Source organism: Chiloscyllium plagiosum, unplaced genomic scaffold (assembly GCF_037043375.1).
Source record: "Chiloscyllium plagiosum isolate Xiang-an unplaced genomic scaffold, Cpla_swu_hap1 HiC_scaffold_15, whole genome shotgun sequence".
Classification (NCBI taxonomy): Eukaryota; Metazoa; Chordata; class Chondrichthyes; order Orectolobiformes; family Hemiscylliidae; genus Chiloscyllium; species Chiloscyllium plagiosum.
Window position 1 is genome coordinate 21,522,067 of NW_028270153.1, and position 23,886 is coordinate 21,545,952.

A 23,886-nucleotide genomic window follows, 5' to 3' on the forward strand; every position below is an offset into this window, starting at 1 on the left:
TACAGTCAGCAGATTACCACTAGGTAACGATATTCATTTGAACAGGTGTTGAAGACACAATGGGGTAAAAGGGAAGATTGTTTGGATGAAAGTAATGCGCAAGGAAAAATAATGGGGACAGCAGATTAACTCTAGATAACGATTTCACTTGAAGAGCCGGGACAGGATCGATAGGCTGAATGGTCTCGTCTCTGAGACACAGTTGGCAATGGGCGGTTCCACCACTTCAGCCAACTCTCGCGAGAAGGTGAAGGAGCAGGCGCCGTCCGCCCTCGGCTGTTTGCTTTGCGGTGGAGTTGGCGAGGAAGAGGAGGAGGGGGCGTTTGATGGACAGGGCCCCCATTGGTCCGATAACCCGATCCGGTGAGTGAACTCTCCTGACACGGCGGGGCTTCATTGATATTGCCTAGCACACTCTCTATAAAATATATACTTTTGTACATGCACGAAGGGAAAACAAATCACGCCGTCATTTGAAGCCCGGAGCGGCGGCAGTTGACAAAGCTCGAGCTGGTCCAGTTTCCGTGCGCGCGCGCTATCTGCCCCGCCCCCTCCATCACAAGAACCCGCCTCCAATTCCGTTTCCTATTGGCCCTTACACGTCACAGGCTCGCGTCAATGCCTGAAAGCCGCACGTCGACAGGATGATAATGTTGTCAATCACCTGGGGCGGTTGCGTTTCCGCCTTGGTGGTAGTGCTGAGCACTTGACAACTTGATGTGGATGATCTGATCAGAAGGCGGACCTCAGCCCAGCAGGTAACTCACGTTTTCTGTTTTTTTTAAACAATAAATGACCAAGGGAAATGAATGCCATTCGGAAATTATTCCACTTTTTCCTTAAAGAGGAATGAAAAAAATGGGTATCAAAACAAGGAGGTAGGGGGGCGGGTAAAAAATAAAGTGGACATGATCAGGTAGCACCAAGGGTCATACGGTAGGGCACTTTGCTGAAGAGATGGGTCGCCAGCCGGATGGTTGGATATGTGTGTGGTTTTCCGTAATGAGGACGTCAGCGTTTGTCCTTGGGTAGCTGTCCTGCAGACGGGCCTCCTTTACCTACTCCAGACGCCCCTTGCGGGATTGCACACACACCAGTTCACTTTAGTTTTTGTGAGGCGGTCTGTTTTCCTCCTTGTGCGTATTTTCGTGTGTTCAGAGACATGGGGGCGTGTGTTTAATCTTGTCCTGCAACTAAAAATTTACAGGGCTGGCAGATATGTATTCACGTCAAAGAACCATGTTATGTGCTGAGGTGATCACTATTATACCGAGGAACTTCCTCCAGCTAACCTTGCCTAGTCGACTATTCCTAGCAGCGTTTCCTTTTTCTGTTCGAAGTCTACTTTAAAGCAATCATATCGAACTTGAAACGTCAGCTGTCTCCATAGATGCAGCCAGATTTGCTGAGTTTCTCCAGCATTTTTTTTTAAGTAGTAGAAGTCTTGTTGGTGCTGTGAATCACCTGAAATCAAATCTATTTTCAGGCTGCTTACATTGTAACAGTTGAGCAATTTCCCCCTTTATTTTTTTCCTTCTTTTATTAATTGCCTTTTTGACACGTATTTGAGACTCGAGCAAGAATATATCGTTACAGTAATATAAACTTCAGGTTATACACTTGAAAGCACTGTTTTAAAGACTGTGTAACTTGACACTTTGTAACTTACCTTCTAAGTGATGAATACCTCTTGTGTTACAATATTAACTAAAGTTTATCTTGTTACCAGGCAGACCATTATGCAAATATATTTAGTAAATTGACAATGCTCAAACATATGAGTAATTCAGTCAAGACCTGATGTCCTATGGCTCAGTTTCTTTTCCAGACATAGAATGCTGGGAGGATTGTAATTTTGGGTATTTTTGATTTCAAATGACTCTCAATGTCGTGAAGTGTTCTTTTTTGTTTTTCTAAAATCATGAGGATTACGGATAGAATGAAAAGAGAAAGTCTTTTCCTGGTGTGGGGGAGTCCAGAACTTGAGGGCATAGGTTTTGTGTGTGAGGGGCAACGTTTTCACACAAGGCCGGGTATATATGGAATGAGCTGCCAGAGGAAGTAGTGGAGGTTGGTACAATTGCAGCATTTAAAATGCATCTGGATTTTAGAGAAGGGTTTCGAGAGAGATGGGCCAAGTGCTGGAAATGGGGCTAGAGTAAGTTAGGATATCTGGTTGGCATGGCCGAGTTCGACCGAAGGGTCTGCTTCCGTACTATACATCTCTGTGACCCTAGAAATGAATTTTCTTAACCTAACATTATTTTCCTGACTTCCAAATACAAGCAAAAATACATTATTTATGAAGTTGCAAATTTCTCTACAATCAATGAGTAGTTGCTGAAATGGTCGAAATTGTGCATTGCAAGCTCCCACAAGTATTAACGTGATAATGAACAGATAAATATCTTTGCTGCTGTTGATTGAAGGATAAATATTAGCTGGGACGCTAAGGATAATTTTCCTGTTCATCTTTGAAACTATACCATTGAATCTCTTGTATTTGCCTTATAGTACAGATGGGCTCTCAGCTAACTTCCCAGGCAGAAAGATTGTATCTCTGTCAGTACAGTGCACTGTATGGAATTATCAGCTTTTATGCCCAAATATTTTAGGATATGAACCCACAAGATTCTCTCACCACCAAGCATTCAGTAATCACTGTCAAAAAGAAAATGGATTCAGCTGTCAATGAAGAAAATTATTGACTTAAATAACAAGTATTTATATACAGTACATAAAATGGAAGAGTCTAGCTGCTCCCTCAAAGGTTGAGACTTGGGTTAATATTGGGAAACAAGGACATAGCAGTGATTGTAAAGAAGCATTTAATATTTATATTTCAACAAAAGAATCATAAGCATAGTAAGTAATCAAAGGGAGGGAGGAACTTAAAATGAGTATTACCTTCAGAGAACGAAGTACTGGGAAACTACCATGGATTAAAGAATTCAGCTATGTGGAGAGACTAGAGAAACTGGTTTGTCCTTTAGCGCAGAGAAAGTTAAAAGGATGTTTGATGATATTCAAAATCATGAAAGGTTTTAATAAGCTAAATCAAGTTTCTGGTGGCAGGAGAGTTGATGACCAGAAGAGGCAGAGAGATACAGTAATTAACAAAGGTAACATGGGAAAATTATATTTTGTGCATAAATTATGACTTGGGAAAATATTGAGAACGAGGTTGAAGCCAAATCAATAACGTTTTCAGAAGGAATTTTACTCACACTCCGAGGAGAATTTTGTAGGGTTTTAGGAAAATGGAACTTACTGAAGTTTTTTTTCTATTTGCCAGCAAAATCATAAATGATTGTTGCTCTTTTAATTGCCATTTTCCTTACTTATTCCTATGTATGCAGCCAAATAATCATTCTTAACAAAAATATCTTTTTAGCAGTTCAGAAATTGAGCACTTCTGAAAGAAAGACATTTTTTGTCAAAGCTTTTTCTCAGAGCATTCACAAGAAATGTTAATATAAAGAGAATATTTTATGGCGTGTTGGAGGAGAGTGCTGATTGGTTGGCAAGTTCTTCAGCAAAGTTTCATTTTTCAGCAATATTTATAACAAGCACAGAAAAACACAATTTGGAGCATTTGCTAAACTTGAACTAGGACTGATTATTTAATCTGTGGTATGATGTTTGCATTGCTGCATAAACTTAAAGATTTCTGGCTCCTGTAGAAAATCTCCTTGCAAGAAATCTATCGGGACAGTGGATGTTTCACTCATCTTGTGGAACTATGTGAGTGACCATGTTATAATCAGGTGAAAAGAAGTGTTCTAGCAACATGAAAAAACCCTTTTAGTAGTTGTACCTGCTTTTTTTGGAATTATGATATCCAAAGTTCTGTAGAACCAAACAGAAAATTTTGCAATAGTGCAGAAAATTGTATGTGAAGAACTTGCTCTCACTGCACAAAGCTGCACTCAAAAACAGCTTGAGTTAAAAACTACATCTGCTGAGTAAGAGTTGAGAATGTAATAACTTCTAGCTTCTCCAGTTTCTTCAAATACTATACATTGAAACTGAAATTATATTGCTATTTCTTCTTTATCTGGGTCAAAATACTGGAACTGCCTTTCTAACAGTAGTATGGGTATAATTACATCCCAAAGACTGCAGTGGTTCAAGAAGGCAGCACATCACAATCTTCTCAAGGACAATTAAGAATGGACAATAAATGCAGCGTAGCTGACAATGCCTATATGTTGTGAATCAATTTTTTAAAAAAGTTCTTCAAGGCAAAAATGTCAGTTATTTATGTTCATAAAGAAATTGCAGATGGAAAAACAATTGTACTTGTTGTTATACTGCTTAGTATAAAATAAATGTCAATTCTTTTAAATCAGTAAGCCAAAATGATAGATATTTACCTTGCCATTTTTAAGTTAAATAGATACTTTTCAAAACATTTTTATTCTTTTTTGTTTGGCTACAAAATTTCAAATTTTAGTTTGTAAAATAATGGTAGAGAAATTTGGAGTATTCAAGTCATTTGGCTTATGTCCCCTGCCTTGACCCTTTTTGATGCATAAGTAAGAGTTGAGAAAATGAATGTATCTGATAGAATACCTGTATATTGACAATCTTATTTGTTAAAATCAAGTTTGACATTCTAAGATTTCTTTGCTGAGTGAGCTAGATGTACCTCAATATCCAAAATCATAGGTATAAATACAGAAGCTTCCATGTGCTTGATTATTTAATGAATTAATTTTACATTTGGCACGTAGTCTTAAGTGTAGTTTATCCCTGAGCAATTGTATTCCTCCTCTTTTGTACATCTGTTCACTTTTTGGAATTTTTAAACATTTTTTCAAAGCATTTTCCTTTAAAAAGCCCTGATGTTCTTTTTGTGTGATTTTAATAGCGTGACAGATTAGTGCAAAGCAGTTCGATGACATTTTTAATTCCAGTTGAAGGTTCATCAGTTGATTTGCAGGAGTATGTCAAACCTTTAACTAACAGTTCATGGATTTCTGTCTTTATATATGATTTGCTATGGTGAGGCAAAGCTAGAAAATCTGTGTTTTGAAAATAGCTCTGTTTCTTGCTTTGAGACTTTGTCTCTGAACCAATATATGAGACAATGGACAGTAAGACTCCACTGATGCCCCTGGTCCATTGTAATCTTTTTCATTCTAGGCCAGCCAGTGCCCACTCTTGAAGATCCTCCTTACATGTACCTTTGCTAGGTATTCTTTTATTCAAGGAACTGCAAATAATTTTTATTTTAACACATTGACATTCTCTATTACCGTCCATGTATATGTGTTGATTATTTTGTAGTGCTTTGGCTTTGAGTATGTTCAAATATAAATAGTAGCAGTAATTACCAAAGTCTCAGAGGACCATAAGCTGACCATTCATTAGAGAAAGACAACTGGTGGTGATTTTAACATGAAGGTCAATATGCCTCAAATGAGTGGTGTAGTCAAGAAGGTAGGACTATTGTGGTGACCTCAGGTGTGGCAATTACCCAGCTGTCCAGCCAACTGAGCTAACTGACCTGCTTGCATATAAAGAGGTTTGGTTGATTAGAATAAATATTTGATGGAAGAAACCACTTGCAAATTGTTTGCAAGTCTATGTGTGTTGGGAATTGTTTATACAAAAACCTTGGGACCAATTAATTTTCAGATAAAGTATATTTGCAAGTCTTTACAAATGTAACCATTTATGAAGATTTACTCTGCTACATGTAACAAGGTTGCCTACTGATTTCTAAAGGGTGACTTTACAAATACACTGCACAGAGGAGAAATAACCAATTTTTAATTGAGAATTTTGGGGAAGAAGACCATAAGACATGTTTTAGTAAGAAGCATGAAAATACTTAAATAAAACAAAGAACCGTGGATGCTAGAGATCTGAAACAAAAGCTGGAATTGCTGGTGAAACTCAGCAGGTTTGGCAGCATCTGTGGAGAGAAAGCAAGTTAATGTTTTGAGTCTGGTGACACTTAATCAGAAAATACTTAGTTTTGAATTCACCATAGCACTAAAAGTAGATCACACACTAGGATACAATAGACCAGATCAAAGTAATTTTTAACTGATAGTTGTTGCATCAGACATAATTGCTGAAGTATGCTCTCTCACTGTAAAAATACTTTGAGGTTGAATTTTTAATTCAATTGTATGTTGTTTTTAGAAGTAGGTACTTCATATGAAGAAAAATATTAATGTTTTCAGGTGAATACCTATAGCAAGAGCAATAATTTGTGGTCAAAAATTTTGCATTCATTTTAAAAGGCTAACTTGTATAAAGAATTGGCTTGTACAAGTAACTTTGCTGGAAACAATGCTCAGATACAAATAAAGATGCATTTTTATCCTTTCTTTCTGCAATTTTAAATTATTGGAACATTTTCCAGTATGTTGAAGTTCAACATTAAATCTGTTAACCATTGAGTTGCTTGATATTGGCTTATGCTGTTTTGTTGTAGTGAGTGAAGAGGCAAAACTATAGAAATTAGTCAGGAAGCAGTGGATTTCACCTCTAGGATTTGTTGTTGTGGTAAAATGTGTCAACATTCAAGACTAGCTGGATTGTAGATAAGGAAAAGGAGTTGAAAGGATGTGGGAACAGGGTGGGTAAATACAATTAAAAGCTCTTTGATCAAGCAAAAGATACAATAATTATCATTATGGACTGGTTCAGTGAAATAGTCCTTTTTATGTTTTGACTTATCATTTTTAAATAGTTTAATTTGTTAGGCAGCTAAGGTCCGAGCCCAAGAAAGCTGAAAGTAATGAAATGCATGTTTATATTTTGTTAATTTATTTGCTACATTTGATATTTTTCTAGGAATGTATGTTATTGTAACTTTAAATAACATCCTTATTTTGGGAGGGACAGTGGCACAGTGGTTAGCACTGCTGCCTCACAGCGCCAGAGACCCGGGTTAAATTCCCGCCTCAGGCGACTGGGTGGGTTGCGCTTCGGCGGGTCGGTGTGGACTTGTTGGGCCGAAGGGCCTGTTTCCACACTGTAATCTAATCTAATCTAATCTAAATGTATTTATTTAATATGTTTATCATCAATTGTGGATGTTATCAAAAACACCCAGCTCATATTTTAAAGTTGAAACAGGAAGATAAATCTGATAGGGTTAAAATGTTCGCTTGCAGTTGATATTCTCTGTTGAAAACTGTAGTAATGTGTATTAGTTTTATGGGTAGCACCATTAGTAAATTTTATTTCTGTGTGTGAGCTGATTCTTGCAGGCCACACTTTCTAGATGTGATTCAGAACCAATTTTAGTTTAATGGATATCAGCTAGGTAGCAATAGAAGCACTATAGTTTGGGGTGAGGGTGGGAAAAATCAATTGCTATTAATAATTACCTAGTGACAACACCTCAAAGGATTTTCTGATTAAAATCTGGTTGGGTTCAGCTTTCATACTTCCTGTGGTGAAATAGCATTAATGATCAACGCTGGGACTTGCATCAACAATTCAGTGATTCCAGAATTGAATTGAATTGTTAAAATCAGCAAAAGTCAACTTTTTCCAATGAAAAGAAAATCATTTCATCAGCTCTTTTGGCTCAGGCCCATGCTCTTTGTTAATCACTTGCATAGATTACTTTGTGAAATTTAACTAAGTCAGTTACAAATATGTCTACTAAAAACAAGAACAATCTACATACTGATGAGGTATTATGAATTAATAAACACAAAGGAAAAGATTACAGTAAAATTTGTTTTCTTTTTAGATTAGATTACCTACAGTGTGGAAACAAGTCCTTAGGCCCAACAAGTCCACACTGAACCTCTGAAGTGTAACCCACCCAGACCCATTTCCCTCTGAATGATGCACCTAACACTATGGGTAATTTTAGCTTGGCCAATTCACCTGACTTGCACATCTTTGGAGTATGTGAGGAAATCAGAGCACCCAGAGGGGGTCCACGCAGACACAGGGAGAACGTGCAAACTCCACACAGACAATCACCCGAGGCTGGAATTGAACCTGGGTGCTGTGAGGCAGCAGTGCTAACCACTGAGCCACTTTGCCGCCCTCATCTCTTGCTAACATGTATAGTTGTCAGCCTAGGAAGGTGAAGGTAGACATGCATTAGGCATTTGAACAGGTTTGAAGAACATGACTAAGATATTGTATTTCAGTAAGAGAAATAGAGTTCATGTTATTTAGAAAAGAAGAATCTTAATGCAGCAAAGGGATCAGGACACCGGTACAGAGGATGCAGCACTCATCAATATATCCATCCAAACGCTTTTTAAATATAATTTGTACCAGCCTCCACCACTTCCTCTGGCATTTCACTCATGCACCACCCTCTGTAGGAAAAAGTTAAAAATCGCACAACACCGGGTTATAGTCCAACAGGTTTATTTGAAAACACTAGCTTTCGGAGCACCTCATGGAGCAGTGCTCCAAAAGCTAGTGCTTCCAAATAAACCTGTTGGAGTATAATCTGGTAGTGTGATTTTTAGCTTTGTACACCCCAGGCCAACACTAGAACCTCTAAATCTGTGGGAAAAAGTTGCCCTTTTCGATCCCTTTTAAATATTTTCCCTCTCACTTTAAACCTATACCCTTTAGTTTTGGACTGTCCCACTCTGGGAAAAAGACCTTGTCTATTTACCTTATCCATGCCATTCAGCTTCCGTCCAAGGGAAAATAGCCCCAGCTTAATCAGCCTCTCCCTATTGTTCAGACGCTCCGACCCTGGCAACATCCCCATAAATCTTTTCTGAACCTTTTCAAGTTTCGCAACATCCTTCCTCTCGCAGGGAGACCAGAATTGCACACTGTCTTCTAATAGTGGCCTAACCAATGTCCTACAACATGACCTCCTAACTCCTATACTCAATGCACTGACCAATAAAGGCAAGCATACAGTGCCGCCTTCATTATCCTGCAACTCCACTTTCAAGGAACTATGAAGGGATGTGCATGCTTAGTGGGTTAGCCATGGGAAATGCAGGGTTACAGAGATTGGGCAGGATGGTCTGGGTGGAATGTTGTTTGGAGAGATGGCATAGACTCGATGGGCCAAATGGCCTGCTTCCACACAGAAAATATTACAATTTCACCAAGCAAACTTATGAACTGAGTGAAAAAATTCCACTTGAGAGCTTTTGTTGAGGATGGAAGTCTGTGAAGAGGAGAAGATATTCAAAAGGCAAGAAGATAGAATTTGGAATATATTGCTATCACGGTTATAAATAAAACTTATACGTTCAGAATCCTACAGTTCTGCATGCTAATCTGTAACCTTGCAAATATATTCTGGGCCATTTGTTTACCATGTCATCTTGAAGCTGAAGTAGAATGCATCAAATCCATCTTGCAGGATAATGGCAGCATTATCTAATCATTTCTTGATGAATATCACAAGCATTCGCAAGCGACTCCAAAGCCATCACTTTTGGTCTTGATAAGACTTTGGATTATTCTGAAAGAAAAGGTGTCTGAAAATTTTGAGGTAGAGGTGCTGAAAACCACACTGCTGCTATGTAGTAGTAACACAAGTGGTATTTGGCACTATTGGTTGTACTGTCAAGCCAAATGTTCTGCCTTTTACACAATGTGTAATGTAGAATAGAAATTTCACTGCCACTGTAATGTCAGATTTGTGTGCTGTGCGTCTGAAGAACTGGTAGATTGCATCAAATGGCATATCCTTTTGTCTGTTTGCAACAAAGTAATGACCATGCCACGGTTGCAAAATCCTGCAACTGTGGCCAACGATAGATGTGATTCTGGAATTGGACAGCATTTTGTGAATAATCCTTAGCATGCGCAGAATTAAGCAGACAATCAGTTTGGGGATGTCTGGGACATGTGTACTGGAAACTCCATATATTATTCGACAGATTCTGATTTTCCTCTTAAAGTGGTATTTTTGTGAATTTTCTTGATGACTACAAGATAGGGAAAAAATGTTTTCTGTCTACAGTAGTAAAGTGTTGATGCTTCACTTCCACATTTGCCAGAAGTCATTAGTAATGAGTTGATCATTTAATTGCATCTGTTTTATAACGTCAAATTATATTGCATAGAATGGGAATGCATAGATTTTGATTTGCAAAACCTCAAGATTTAATTGGCTAAGTACATAATATAAACTAATTAATGTTCTTGTGGCTTTGCATGTGAGGTTTAAAACAATGTATTTTGATGGTAGGTTTGGGAGAAATAATCAGATCATGTTAAATTTAGGTATCATTTTTAAATTTATAAATTTCCTATGTAGTTAAATAAATTCTGATTAGTTTGGGAATGGAGTAGTAGAGCTTTTTGGAGCATGGACTTAGCCACATATGTTTAAGATGTCACTGGCATGATGGTATGATTAACAAAAGACAGGTTTGCATTGGCAATTTGTATTATGGATGTGTACATTGAAATTTAAATTTAAAAATTGATAGTGTGTGAAAACATTTAAAATTTTAATTTTTGAAATATCAAAATAATCCAGGATACATAGGATGATAGTAGAAATTATTATGGCCAGGTCATAGATCTAGTCAGTCTCTTTTATCAAGGTGCAAGGGTAAGCAGGACCAAGCATTGTCTTCAATTGAAAAATATTCAAGTCTAGGTGATTAGACAAGAGTGCAGTCTACAATTCATTCCCCATCTTAAAAATATGCATTAACATGTACAATTTTATATTTACATTTATAGATTTGGTACAATATTATGCTAGAAACTGATCTTGTACATTTTTGCCACCAGCGTTGGAATTGCAGTATCGCCTTTTTAAGTTGGTATAATAATTACATTGCAACAATCTGTATTGATGATTAATGTCATACATATGGTTAGATTAATTTATAACGGTAAAGTGTTGGAAAGTATGCACAGTTTTCACTTGTGTATACTGCATTGCAGACTGCAATCCAGCACCATTGGTTGGGGTTTTATGTTAGCCTAAGATGACTGTGACAAGGCAATTTTTCTATTGGAGGAAACTTTGAGAGGAGATAATGTTTGCATTTCTTAAAGGACAAGGTATTTCTTTGTTCTCGGTTACAAATTTTTGACTTCTCAACTGTTGTACAGGTCACATTACCTGTATTCCAGAGAGTGTTTTTAGTTATCCAGATAGTTGACAAATTCGTAGTGTTCCTCAGGATCAAATAGATCACTTTTTTCTTCTTCTGGCTTGCTGGTTTCAATTTTGTATCTCCATCTGATCTGTTTGTGGTGTTGGGGATATTCAAGGTAGCCATAAGATATAGGAACAGAAGTAGGCCATTCGACCTGTCATTCAATTAAATCATGGCTGATTCATAATCTTCAATCCATATTCCTGTCTTTTCCCCACAACCCTTTATTCTAGTAAGGATTAAGTTTTCTGTCAAAGTTTTGAACATACTTAATGACCCAGCCTCCACAGCATCTGTGGAAAATAATTCCAGATTCACTATCCTCTGAGAGACAAAATTCCTTCTCATCTCTGTTTTGAATGGGTGACACCTTATTTTGAAATAATGCCCCTTCCTTCTTAACTCAGCCACTAGGGGAAATTATCCCTCAGCATCTAGCTTATGAAGCCCCCTATGGATCTTGTATGATTCAATAAGGCTGCCTCCCATTGTTCAGAATTCCAATAAGTACACACCAAGCTACTCAACATTTTTTGAGAAAATCCTGTAATACCCAGAAACAACCTGGTGAACTTTCTCTGACCTGCATTCAATGACATTGTATCTTTCCTTGGATATGCAATTAAAATGAAAAGCCTGGAAGTGGGGGTAATGTACTGATTGGCAGACAGGAAAAAATATCATAAACATCATCTTAAGTCACATTGTGTGGTATCTTATCAAATGTCTTTTGGAAGTTAAAGTATATTACACCTTTTGGTTCCCCTTTGTTCTGCTTGTTACCTTCTCAAAGAATTTTAATAAAACTTTCCATCATAACTTCCCCCTCGGGTCCAGAGTTTTTGGTAGACTTGGAGATTTTTTTGCATGCTTATGAATTGCCACAAATCTAATCCGATAGATAAAAATAAGCAATTTTAAACTAGTAATTTAATAGCAGCAGTCTCTCTGAATAAACTGCATATAGACTCATAGATTTAGATGCATAGAGAGAGGCCATTCAGCCTATTGCATCCATGCCAGACATCACATTAGAAATTAGCTTGTAATCAAAGTAGAATGAACATCCACAGTCATGTATATTACTACTTTTAGTTGTATTTCAGTTACAATTGAGCAACGATTGGCATTTATACTGTTCGATGGATGTTTGCCAATGGAAAGCAATTGGCTGTGGTGTTCCACGGGACTGACAATTTAGGCCCCTTGCTATCTGTGGTATGTTATAGTGATTTAGACTTGGATGTGGAAGTCATGTTTGGGAAATTGGCAGATAATACAAAAATTGAGTAGACATTTGGTAGTGAACAAGATGGTGATCAACTGAAGGATATTATCTGTGGTTTGATTGGGTGGGAAAGTAGCAAAGAGAATTCAATTCATAGAAGTAGGAGGTTATGTATTTGAGAAAGACTAGCAAAGCAAAGGAATGCAAAATAAACAGGAGAGTATTGAGAGGGATATAGAATTTAAGAGATCATGGATTATGTATCCACAGGTCCCTGAAAGTGGCAGGACAGGTAGATAAGATGGTGAAGAAGGCTTACTGGAAGGTTTTCTTCATTGGGCTAGGCATTAAATACAAAAACTGTGAAGTAATGCTATTACTGTATAAGACACTGGTTTTGTTGCACCTGAAGTGTTGTGCACAGCACTGTTCACAGCATTACAGGTAGGACATAATTGCTCTTGAATGTTGCAAATGTCAAGACCTGGCAACAATGTGGAAAGATTGGATAGGCTACAATTGTTTTCCCTCTGATGTGATGTGTTTGAGATGCACACAAAATTGACTGAGCAGGGAAGACCTGTTACCTCTAGCTGAAAAGTCATTTACGGTCATTGGTCAAATGCCCTTAATATTTAGGGAATTGTAAAATCAGTCAAGAAGGTTCTGAGGAATAATCTGTAATTGTCCAACATTTTTCTGAAGTTTGAGTTCTATTACCACCACTTAGCTTCATATAGCCATACACCAGTAAAGGGAACCAAGCAAACTTCCTTAGCATATTTTTAGAATTCTTTTTACTTTACATTATAGGACATTTGCGTAGGGGTAGAGACTCTGATGTTTTCTTCAGAATGTTTTTATTGTGTTTTTAGATGTATATGTTTATTTTAATATTGATTTACTGTATAAAATATAGTATTTTAAATTTTCAAAACAGTCAGTTGATGATCTAGATTTATAGCTTTATATAGTTCACGTCTGGGCCACATTCTTGCTTGTCCAACTGTTGGAATTAACGACATGGAACTTCCTTTAACCTAACTTTTCATCCTTATCTTGCCATATGACAGTCATTCACCACCTCAGATCCAAAAATACAAACTATCTAGCATTAGTTATAATCTCTTGCCTTTATCCTTTGTGATGTCTGATCCCTTGAAGCATTAGCGTAATGTTCCTTCAAAAAAAGTTCAATTTAAAATGGAATACCTTTTATATATGCTCCTTTTTAATAATATTTGATCAATATTAATGTTTATGTTGGAATTGTAAATTGGAGACTGTTCCATTTACTTGTATCCTACCTCGGGCAACTGATTGTGTGGAGTTTGCACATTCTCCCCGTGTCTGTGTGGGTTTCCTCCGGGTGCTCCAGTTTCCCCTCACAGTCCAAAGATGTGCAGGCAAGGTGATTGGGCCATGCTAAATTGGCCATACTGTTAGGTGCATTAGTCAGAGGGAAATGGGTCTGAGTCGGTTACTCTTCAAGTGGGCAGTACGGTGGCTAACTAGGCAGAGTTAGCACTGCTGCCTGTCGGTGCTGGAGACCTGGGTTCGCTTTCCGCCTCAGCTGACTGTCTGTATGGAGTTTGCATATTCTCCCCATGTCTGCGTGGGTTTCCCCCGGGTGCTCCGGATTCCTCCCATGATCCAAAGATGTGCAGGTTAGGTGAATTGGCCATGCTAAATTGCCCATAGTGTTAGGTGAATTAGTCAGGGATAAATATAGGTTTTCTTTTCGGAGGGTCATTGTAGATTTGTTGGGCCGAAGGGCCTGTTTCCATACTTTAGGGAATCTAATCTAATCTAATCACATATAAATTACTTGGATGAAGGGATTTAAAGCAGGATTACTAAACTTGCTGAAGACACAAAAACAGGAAAGTAAGTTGTGAAGAGAACGTGCTATAAAGGGATGAAAGTTGGTTAAGTGATTTGGGACAAGCTTTGGCAAATGGAGTACATGTGGGAGAATGTGAACTTTGTCCTTTTCAATGAGAAGTATTAAAGCATATTATCGAAATGAGAGATTGCAGAGTTTGGAGATGTAGAGAGGTCTAGTCTTGTTGTGCATGAAGCTCTCAAGGTAAGTACACAGGCACAACAAGGACTAGGAAAACTAATAGAATTGTATATATTGTGAGGGCAATTGAGGGTCTATACTTCAGTTATACTGGGCGTTGTTAAGACTACATTTGGAGTATTGTGTACTGTATTTGTCGTCATCTTAAAGAAATGAGAGTGTGTTGCAAATAGTTGAGAGAAAGTTTACTAGACTAATACTTGGAAAGATTAGGTGTATTATGGGAAATTATTGGACAGATTGGAGCTATATTCACTTCAGTTTAGAAAAATAAGAGATGACTTAATTGAGATGTATTCGATCCTAAGAGGTCTTGATAGGATGCGTGTGGAAAGGAATTCTCCTTTTTGTGAGAAATTCTAAAATTGGGATCACTGTTCAAAATTAATGGGTCACCCATTTAAGATAGAAGTGAAGAGAATTTTTTTCTCAGACTGTTGAATGTCTTTGGAACTTCTATTTTGAAAGATGCACTTTGTTTATATTTTTTGTGGATTCTTGCAAAGGGTTTAAAGGTTACCATTGGAAGGTGGGAATAAACCATAATTGTATTGAATAGTGGAGCAGGTTTGAAGTCGCCATGTGGCCTATCCCTGTTCCTAATTTATTTGTTTGTAGTTCTGTTGTTATGTGAGAAGATGCAGAGGCTAATCTCTGTACAGCAGGATCCTACACATAGCAAAAAGATGAATAACCAAAGTTGCTTTTCTTACTGATTTCTTGGTTGGCTAAAATATTTAAATACACATGCTTTAGAAAATATGACCTGCTTCATTGAGTGACACACCCTTTATTGTGACAGCCAGCTGCATTCATGCTGTAGGTTATGCAACTTGTTTAACTGCGTTCCAGTGTGTTTAGGCAAAATGGTTATATTTTTGCTACAGAAACTGTCATCTGTCATATTTTGTTAACTTTTTGGTTACATTGAAGATACTCACATTGTCCTGTCTCCCTTCTGACAAATGCAAACTTTGGTCAAGGAATGCCAAATAAATGTTATTGAATACTTCTCGCATCCATGAAGGAAATTGTGGAAGGTATGGGAAAAATGTTGAAATATTGAAGAAAGATGCACACTTTGCTTAAAAGGTAACCTCAAAATGATACATTTTGAAAGCTACATCAGTGCTAATAACATAATAGTCATTTTAATTAATTTCTTGTAAGTGAATTCCTTTCTCATTAAGGTTATAGCCACCCAGAATTTGATCAGAGCCAACTGTACATGTTCAGGTTCTTTGCATTGCCTCAAGTCACTAATACTGTCAAGCTCCTGTCTCTAAGGGTATCATTAGCACAAAGATGGAGATATATAGCTATTTATTTCAAGTTCTTGTTCTTCACAAATATACATTTGCATTTTTCTTTTCCTGATTTTTAGTTCTGTGTGTTTGTGATCATTGCTTTCCTGTAAGGACATGCTTTTGCAACCTCTGTTGCTCAGTTTTATTGATGGACAGCAGGGCCAACAAATATTACTTTATTTGGTTCAGTGAGATCTGGCAACAGGGTGGATAGATAAAGCAGTTGTCTCCCTAAGATGTCCAAATCTATGTCCCTTGTGCTTAAGGGAGAAATGAGAGATACTCCAGTAGAAACGAAAAGGGTGAGAGAGAGAGAGTAATGGTTTTAATATTTTCATGACTTTTGAAGTCATTTTTCATATCATGTTTTTTGTTGCTTATCTGTTGACCTCCTTGTTGACTTTTCCTTCTAACATTTTGGCCTGATATGCTTTTAACACATTTAACTCTGGCTTTTTCTATTGTACCAATCTTCACTGTCTCTTTTAATTATCCATTTGTAACCTTTACATCAAGCCTATTGTTGTACAGTTGTTAATATCTTCTCTTGGACTCACTTTGTTTAACTTGAACTAAATCAAATAATATTGCTTCTGCTCTTGGAGTAAAAAGCTACTGATTTAAAGTTGGGTACATTTCCCAATTATCCTTTTCTGGATTTTAATCTATCGCTAAATATATAAAATTAGATAATCTAATGTTATTGCCTGGTTTATCTGCTGTATTTTCTGAACTGTCTTATAGATTTTCATTTCTTCCCCTTCTCCACTGTTTGGTCTATATTTAACATGATCATATAAGGACAGCATTACATTGAACCCATCATTAGACCCTGAACATGCTGAGCAAGCAGTGTTCAGGGTAACTATGTTTTAATTTGTGGCTGCTGCTAAGAAGTATATTTTATGTGTTTTTAAAAAAATTCTTACCTGAGTAGCCCTCTGCCTGCCTACCGATTATTGATTTCATCCAATCATTTAACACTCAATGGCGATTTATTTTTAAAGTATACTTGTAGTGAAAGGTATTGGATAATATTTGAATGCATATCATCTATCTTTGTATGTACAACGCTATTTAATTTCAGCTGATCCTAGTAGCAGAAAACTGTTTATATCTATTGTATTAAGTGTTTGATTATTCCTTTTTTTAATTCATTCATGGGAATTAGGCATTGCTAGCGAGACTAGTCTTTATTTGCCATTTCTGATGAATTTATTTTATTTTTATATTTTTCTTTGGGCATTCTGATGACCTGGTTTCTCCGACTAATTTATTGCCGAGCTGCTTTTTTTTAGTTTCTGAAGCACTGCAGTCAATTACATCTTTCTAACCACCCAGATTTATGACGTAACCAAGTTATTTTCTACCAAATAACTATTTAAGCATACTGCTGAAGCAAGACACATTTTATCAAAAGCATTAGTCTTGCACTTGTCAGGACAATTAGCAAGAATACCAATTTAAGGAGAAAAGCAATATTTCTACTAATTAACTAGTGGGCTGTGATTAGAAGATATCAGACCTATTCTACTGCAAACCTGTTTGGCTTTGGATAATGCATCAGTTGATGAGGATTGACAGTTAACTACCAACCTGTGTTTCAATTTTAAATCCGGCAGATTGACTTTTGTCAAGGCATTCCCCTGAGAAATGAAAGTGCCTTTCATCTATTTTGAGTTGGACCAATGTGCAAAGAATAAGCATACGTTAACATATGTGGCTTCTAGTACATACAAGTGCGCCACACTGTGAGCCCAACTGACATTCCTAAATTGATTTTTTGGTACTGTTCGTTGCTCACTTCAGATTATAGAGCAAATGTCCAATTAAGGCATGGCATTCAATACTGCAGCTTCTGTTACATGTTTTAAAAGCACGGGCTGGTTGGCTATAATCATTACCTTGTTTGTTGTGAACAGCTGAAGAGATATGCTATTCAATATAATGAAATTCATATATCATGTTATTCATTTGACAGTACATTATTTTGGCTAGATGGCAGTATCCTGTTAGTGTCATATACCACTTGTGTTGCATAGCATTAACATGAAATGGCAAACTTTACTGGTTTCTCATAGCTTTGAGATATCTCACCCCTCTGATGGTACCTTAGAGCCACTTATGAGCTTGCAAGATATACAGTGAGAAGCAATCTAATCATTGCATCGTTATCCCTTAGGATGGCATTGATGTACCTATTTCAGCAATGAGGCCAATTTTAGTGCTGCGGCGATGAGTGGATGGTAGGTTTGCAGTGGGAAGTAGTCAAAAAGGCTTGATAATCTGCATCCAAGAGTACTAATGGAAATAGCCATGGAAGTATTGGATGGATTGGTGGTCACCTTCCAAAAGTCTACAGATTGTGGAGCCATTCTGATAGATTGGAAGATGCAATGTAAACCCACTATTTAAAAAAGGGGGGAGAGAAAGAAACAGAATTACAGATCAGTTGGCTTAACATTAGTAGTAGGGAATATGCTAGAGTCTACTAAAGAAGACGTGAACAGAATATTTGAAAAGCATTAACTGGACCTGGTGATGCCAGCATGGGTTTATGAAAGGGATGTCATACTTAACTAATTTGCTGGAGTTTTTTTGGGAATGTAACCCATTGAGTGGATAAGGAAGTACCAGTGGTATGGTGAATTTGGATTTCAAGAAGGATTTTTTTGTAAGAGACTAGTGGGTAAAATTAAAGCAAATGGGACATCGGATTGGGGCATGGATTAAGAATTGGTTGACAGGCCAGAAACAGTGTGGAATAAATTGATTTTTTTCCGAGTTGCAGGATGTACCACAGGGATTAGTGCTTGGGCCTGAGCTGTACATATCTGTATAAATGTCTTCCATGAGGGAACCAAATGCAATATTTTCAAGTTTGCTGATGACACAAACCCAAATGGGAGTTTGTATTGCCAGGAGGATGCAAGGAAGCTTTTGGGGAGGATTTAAGTTGAGTGTGTGAGTAGATACTCAACAGATGCAGTATAAGGTGGATAGATGTTAATTTACACTTTGGTATGAAAGACAGAATATTATTTATGTGATGATACATTGGGAAATGTGGATGTACAAAGGGATTTGGGTGTCCTTGTATGATGGTCAATGGAAGTAAACAGGAGATGCATTAAACAATTAGGAATGCAAATGGTAGGGATTTTGAATTAACCTGTTCAGGAATCTCTGGAGCAGGTAGAAATTGAGCCTGTGCCTTTTCCCACAGTGTCACCGAGCAAATGTTATGATGGCCTCCATTGCAGGAGAATTTGAGTATAGTTTGTTAAAATAGGTTTCCAATACTTCAAATGTGTGGTTCTGTTAAAAGAATAACTTCTACTTATTGCTCTAAATGTAGACTTAGACAGTCACAAGATATATGGAGGTAAAAACAATGACTGCAGATGCTGGAAACCAAATTCTGGATTAGTGGTGCTGGAAGAGCACAGCAGTTCAGGCAGCATCCTGAACTGCTGTGGTCTTCCAGCACCACTAATCCAGAAACAAGATATATGAATTTTCTTCCCATTTTTAGTTTATTTGCAAGTTCAGAGTTACTTGGTTTACTGTGCAGATAAAGCACCCTTCTGTACCCCTTAACTTTTTAAATTACGGCCAAATATGCAATAGATTTATTACATTGTAGACACATAGGACTAATTATTTTGGGATTTTGCACTTATCTGGTGTAAAATAGTGAAAAGCATGACAACAACTTGGCCTTTTATGGTACTACTAACATAATAAATGTTTCAAAGTGCAAATGTTACCAAGAACAAATTTTGACCCCAGGCTACCAAGATATAAAGACAGGTAACCAAAAGCTTGTTTGAGGAAGGTTTAAAGGAATATCCTGAAAGATGTGGAAGATAGAGACTTTGTGAGTCTCACTGTTAATAAACCTGATTTTTGTCTTTTGTTAAAAGAAAATATTATGTGTACATTTAATTATTTGTCATGCTGTATAGGAATATAGGTTGTCAATAAAAGGAAATTATAAAAATGAATAATGTACACCTGTGATATTTACAAAAATGTTTTCAATCAAATTTGTTCTGTCATTCTGGCCTGAGGAATACCTGATAAATTCTTTCCGTACACTGACCCACTAATCTCTTGATAAGTGAATACATTGAAAATGCACATTCATTTGAAGAGTCCAGGCATTAAAAAATACCAAGTAGTTGATCCTAGTTGCAACATCTAGAAACAGGTTTGGTGTAAAATTTTCCAACAAAACGAAAAGCGCATCTTCAAATTTTAAAAGAAACTTTTACTTTCAACCTCCTAGATTTTTTTAAAAGCAGGGTCATCAATGTAGTTTGATCAATTGAATTCATTGCTCTTTCAAAATATAATTGGATTTCAGCAAAATTGATTGAAATAGCTTTTTCATATTAAGTTGTTGAAGTGGAATTTCTCCATTTAGGAAGTGTGAATTAAATAGCACAATGATTATCATCTGTCAGTTTGTGAAATGTTGTATGTGATGCTGTTTGCCTTGGATGCCTCCAAGGTTATTTTTAGGTTCCGATTTTCATTCTGTGGAGCAGCATTACTTACTAACGATCAGCAAATTATTTTATTCCAGGCTATATGATGCGTTCCCCTGGCATGGTACAGCTTCCCAATCTTTCTCTGTCCATTAGTAGACAAATCTTGGAAGACAGTATCCTAACTCTGCCTTAAAAATATTCAAAGACTCTGCTTCTCATTGCCTTTTTAGAAAGAGACTTGAGACCTTTCTACTCAGTGGATGGGAAGTGGGGGAATTCTTCCCTCTGTCTTACATGGGTCATCCCTTCTAAAGATCCTTAGGTCTAGAATCTCCCACAAGACAAAACATCCTTTCCATATGCACTCTATCAAGACGTCTCGGAATCTTATGTTTCAATCAAGTTGTCTCTTACACTTTTAAACTCCGGAGATCGTAAGAAATAGGAGTAGACTGTTTGGCCCTTCAAACTTGCTCCACCAATCAATTGGATCATGGTAGATCTGACATTCCTCATGTCCGCTTTTCTGCACTTTTTCTGTAAATCTTTGGATTCTTGACCAGTCAGAGAATCATCTGTCTTAGTCTTAAATATTCACAATGACTCTGCCCCCACAATGACTTCCATAGACACTGAATCCTCTGAGAGAAGAAATTCCTCCTCATCTCAGTCTTAAATTGGCACTCCTTTTATTCTGAGACATCACCTCTAGTCCTGAACTCTCCTGTGAGGGGAAATATCTTCTCAGAATTTACTCCGTCAAAACCCTTGAATACCTTAAGGCGGAATGGTGGCACAGTGGTTACCACTGCTGCCTCACAGCGCCAGGGACCTGGGTTCAATTCCTGCCTCGGGCAACTATCTGTGTGGAGTTTGCACATTCTCCCTGTGTCTGCGTGAGTTTCCTTCGGGTGCTCCGGTTTCCTCCCACAGTCCAAAGATGTGCAGGTTAGGTGAATTGGCCATGCTAAAAATTGCCTTTAGTGTTGGGTGCATTAGTCAGGGGTGAATGTAGGGGAATGGGTCTGGGTGGGTTGCTCTTCAGAGGGTTGGTGTGGACTTGTTGCGCCAAAGGACCTGTTTCCACACTGTAGGGAATCTAATCTATTCTAATCTTATATATTTCAATGAGATGACCACTCCTTCCCCTAAACACCAGTGATTAGAGTCCCAACCTGTGCAGCATTTGCTCATAAGACAAAACCTCTGTATCCCAGATCATCCCAGTGAACTTGTTTGAACTGCCTCCAGTGAAAAATATCTTTCCTTAAATAAGGGGTCCAAGACTCTGGTACTCCAGATATGGTTTCACCAGCATCTTATACAGTAGTAGTAAGAGTTGCCTACTCTTATACATTAAACCAAGTCTCTTTTGATTTGCAAATTTCTGCAGTTTTTCTCAATTTAAATAATACAATGTTCTTTTTCTGTCCCTTCCAAAGTGAACAACTTCACGTTTTCCCACATTATGCTCTGACTTTCTGCCCACTTTCTTAACCTTTCAATATCTCTCTGCAAACTGTTGCAACCCTTCTGCAACTTTGCATTTCTATCTATTTTTGTCATTTGAAAATTTGGCTACAGTACATTTGCTTCCTTCCTCCAAGTCATTTAATGTATTTTGTAAACCAATGCGGTGCCAGCACTGATCCCTGTGGAATTCCATTGCTTATGCATTGCCAATCTGAAAAGACCCCCTTAAACCCAGTTGTTGTATCCTGCCCACTAGCCAGTTCTGTATCCACACCACCTCCAACACCATGGGTTCTTGCCTCATGACCCAATCAACATAAAGTCACCCATAACTATTGTTCCATTCTTTTTATATGCTCCTATTATTTGTTGTTTTACAGAGGAACCTTGAATACCCAACATTCGATTATCCGAATATTGGAGTATCCGGCAAGATCGCAAGATCCTGATGCTCGGCTAAACTATGTCATCCGACATTCAATTATCCTGAATTTGATTAACCTGAACGAAATACTCCCCGCCTGTGTCCTTCGGATAATCGAGGTTCCTCTGTATATCCTTTCCAGCAGTATGGCTACTGTTTTGAGGCTCAATTCACTCCTGTCAGTGTTGTCTTTCCCTTGCTCATATTTCCACCCAAATGGACTCGACATCATTCATGCCTAGGTCATCTTTCACAACTGTCCTCATAGTGCTCTCCTTCTGTCGTTCCAAAAGATCAAATATTCCTGAATGTTAAGTTCCCAGGTCTGATCTCCAAGTAACCAGGTTTCCATAATAGCTACAAGTCTAGTCTTGCACCCTACCCTATAAGATATCCTGCCACTTCCAGATACTAATGTAAGAGTAAAGCAAAGAAACAAAAACAGAATCTGCTGGTGAAACTCAGCAAATGTGGTAGCATCTGTGGAGAGAAAAACAGAGTTAATGTTTCGAGTCCAATGTCCTTTTATCAGAATAGAACGCAGAGGTCTGTTATATCCCCAACAAAGTACACTACTGAAAACTGGGCCTTGTGGATCAAACCTCAGACCTTAGGAGCCTCCTTTAGCAAGGGCAGAACTTCAACATTGTCCCAGGTTGTCAGTGCAGCCTTTGTTCCTTGGATGAGTAGAGTGATTGATAATAAAAACCTGAAAACTGACACCAAGCTCATGGTTTACAAAATAGTAATGTTACCTGTCCCTCTGTCAGTCAGAGCAATTAACAATGCATGCACAGATCTCAAATCCCCAGGAACATATCTCTAACAATGTCTCTGTCTCTGCAAAGTCCTGCAAATCCAATGGCAGGATACATGCTCCTATATCAGCGTCTTCTTTCAGGCTGATATCCTCAGCAAAGAAGCACTGATTAGAAGCATAGAAATCATAGAATCCCTACAGTGTGGAAACAGGCCATTTGGCCCAACAAGCCCACACCAACCCTCCGAAGAATATTCAACCCAGACCCATTCACTACATTTTACTCTTACAGTTCCCCTGACTAATGTACCTAACCTACATGTCCCTGAACACTATGGGCAATTTAGCATGGCCAGTTCACCTAACCTGCCCATCTTTGTACTGTGGGAGGAAACTAGAGCACCCGGAGGAAGCCCACGCAGACACAGAATGTGCAAGCTCTACACAGACAGCCGCCTGAGACTGGATTCAAACCTGGGTCCCTGGCGCTGTGAGGCGGCAGTGCTAACTACTACGCCAACGTGCCTGTTGTCAATCAGTTAAATTGGTGAGGCATTTCGCCTCCATGCCTGACACAAGACTTGCAAAGCAAACCCCACCTCAAGGTTTGTCAAGCCAAGTGATTATCTGGGAAACACAGAAAACATTTCAAGGACATCCTCAAAGCCCCCTTGGCTTATGGTAAACTCTTACTCAAGGTTGCCCCAAACTGGAGAAGAAGCATCTACAAAGGTGCCAGTCATCTCAAGCATAATGCCAAACCACCTCTTCATCCACCACTTGCCCCGCTTTTGGCTGAGTATGCAGATCTCTCATTGTAATGTTTAGTTGTCTCAGGACATACCAGTCCAAAGTAGAAGAAAATTATTCTCAGTCTTGAAGGAATGCCTAAGGTGTCCTTTTCACAACTTACTGTCCTGCCTATCTTTGTGTCATCAGCAACCATGCTTTTGTCCCTTTGTCAAAGTCACATTTTTAAATAGTAAAACATTGAGGCTGCAGCACTGATCCTAATGGCACTC

The 23,886-nt window shown here is 38.0% G+C and overlaps 1 protein-coding gene across 3 annotated transcripts in view; it reads left to right on the plus strand.

Moving 5' to 3' along the window:
• The first annotated feature begins 299 nt into the window (after positions 1–299).
• LOC122560215 (oxysterol-binding protein-related protein 2) overlaps positions 300–23,886 on the plus strand; it is a 72,737-nt gene continuing 49,150 nt past the window's right edge. Inside the window, exon 1 of one of the 3 annotated variants that reach the window (XM_043710639.2) lies at positions 300–363. The gene's annotated coding sequence lies outside the window, so the exon portion shown is untranslated. Of the gene's footprint in view, positions 364–621; positions 759–15,404; positions 15,497–23,886 lie in introns of those variants that run through there. The other 2 variants (XM_043710638.2, XM_087994806.1) reach the window with 2 other exon arrangements.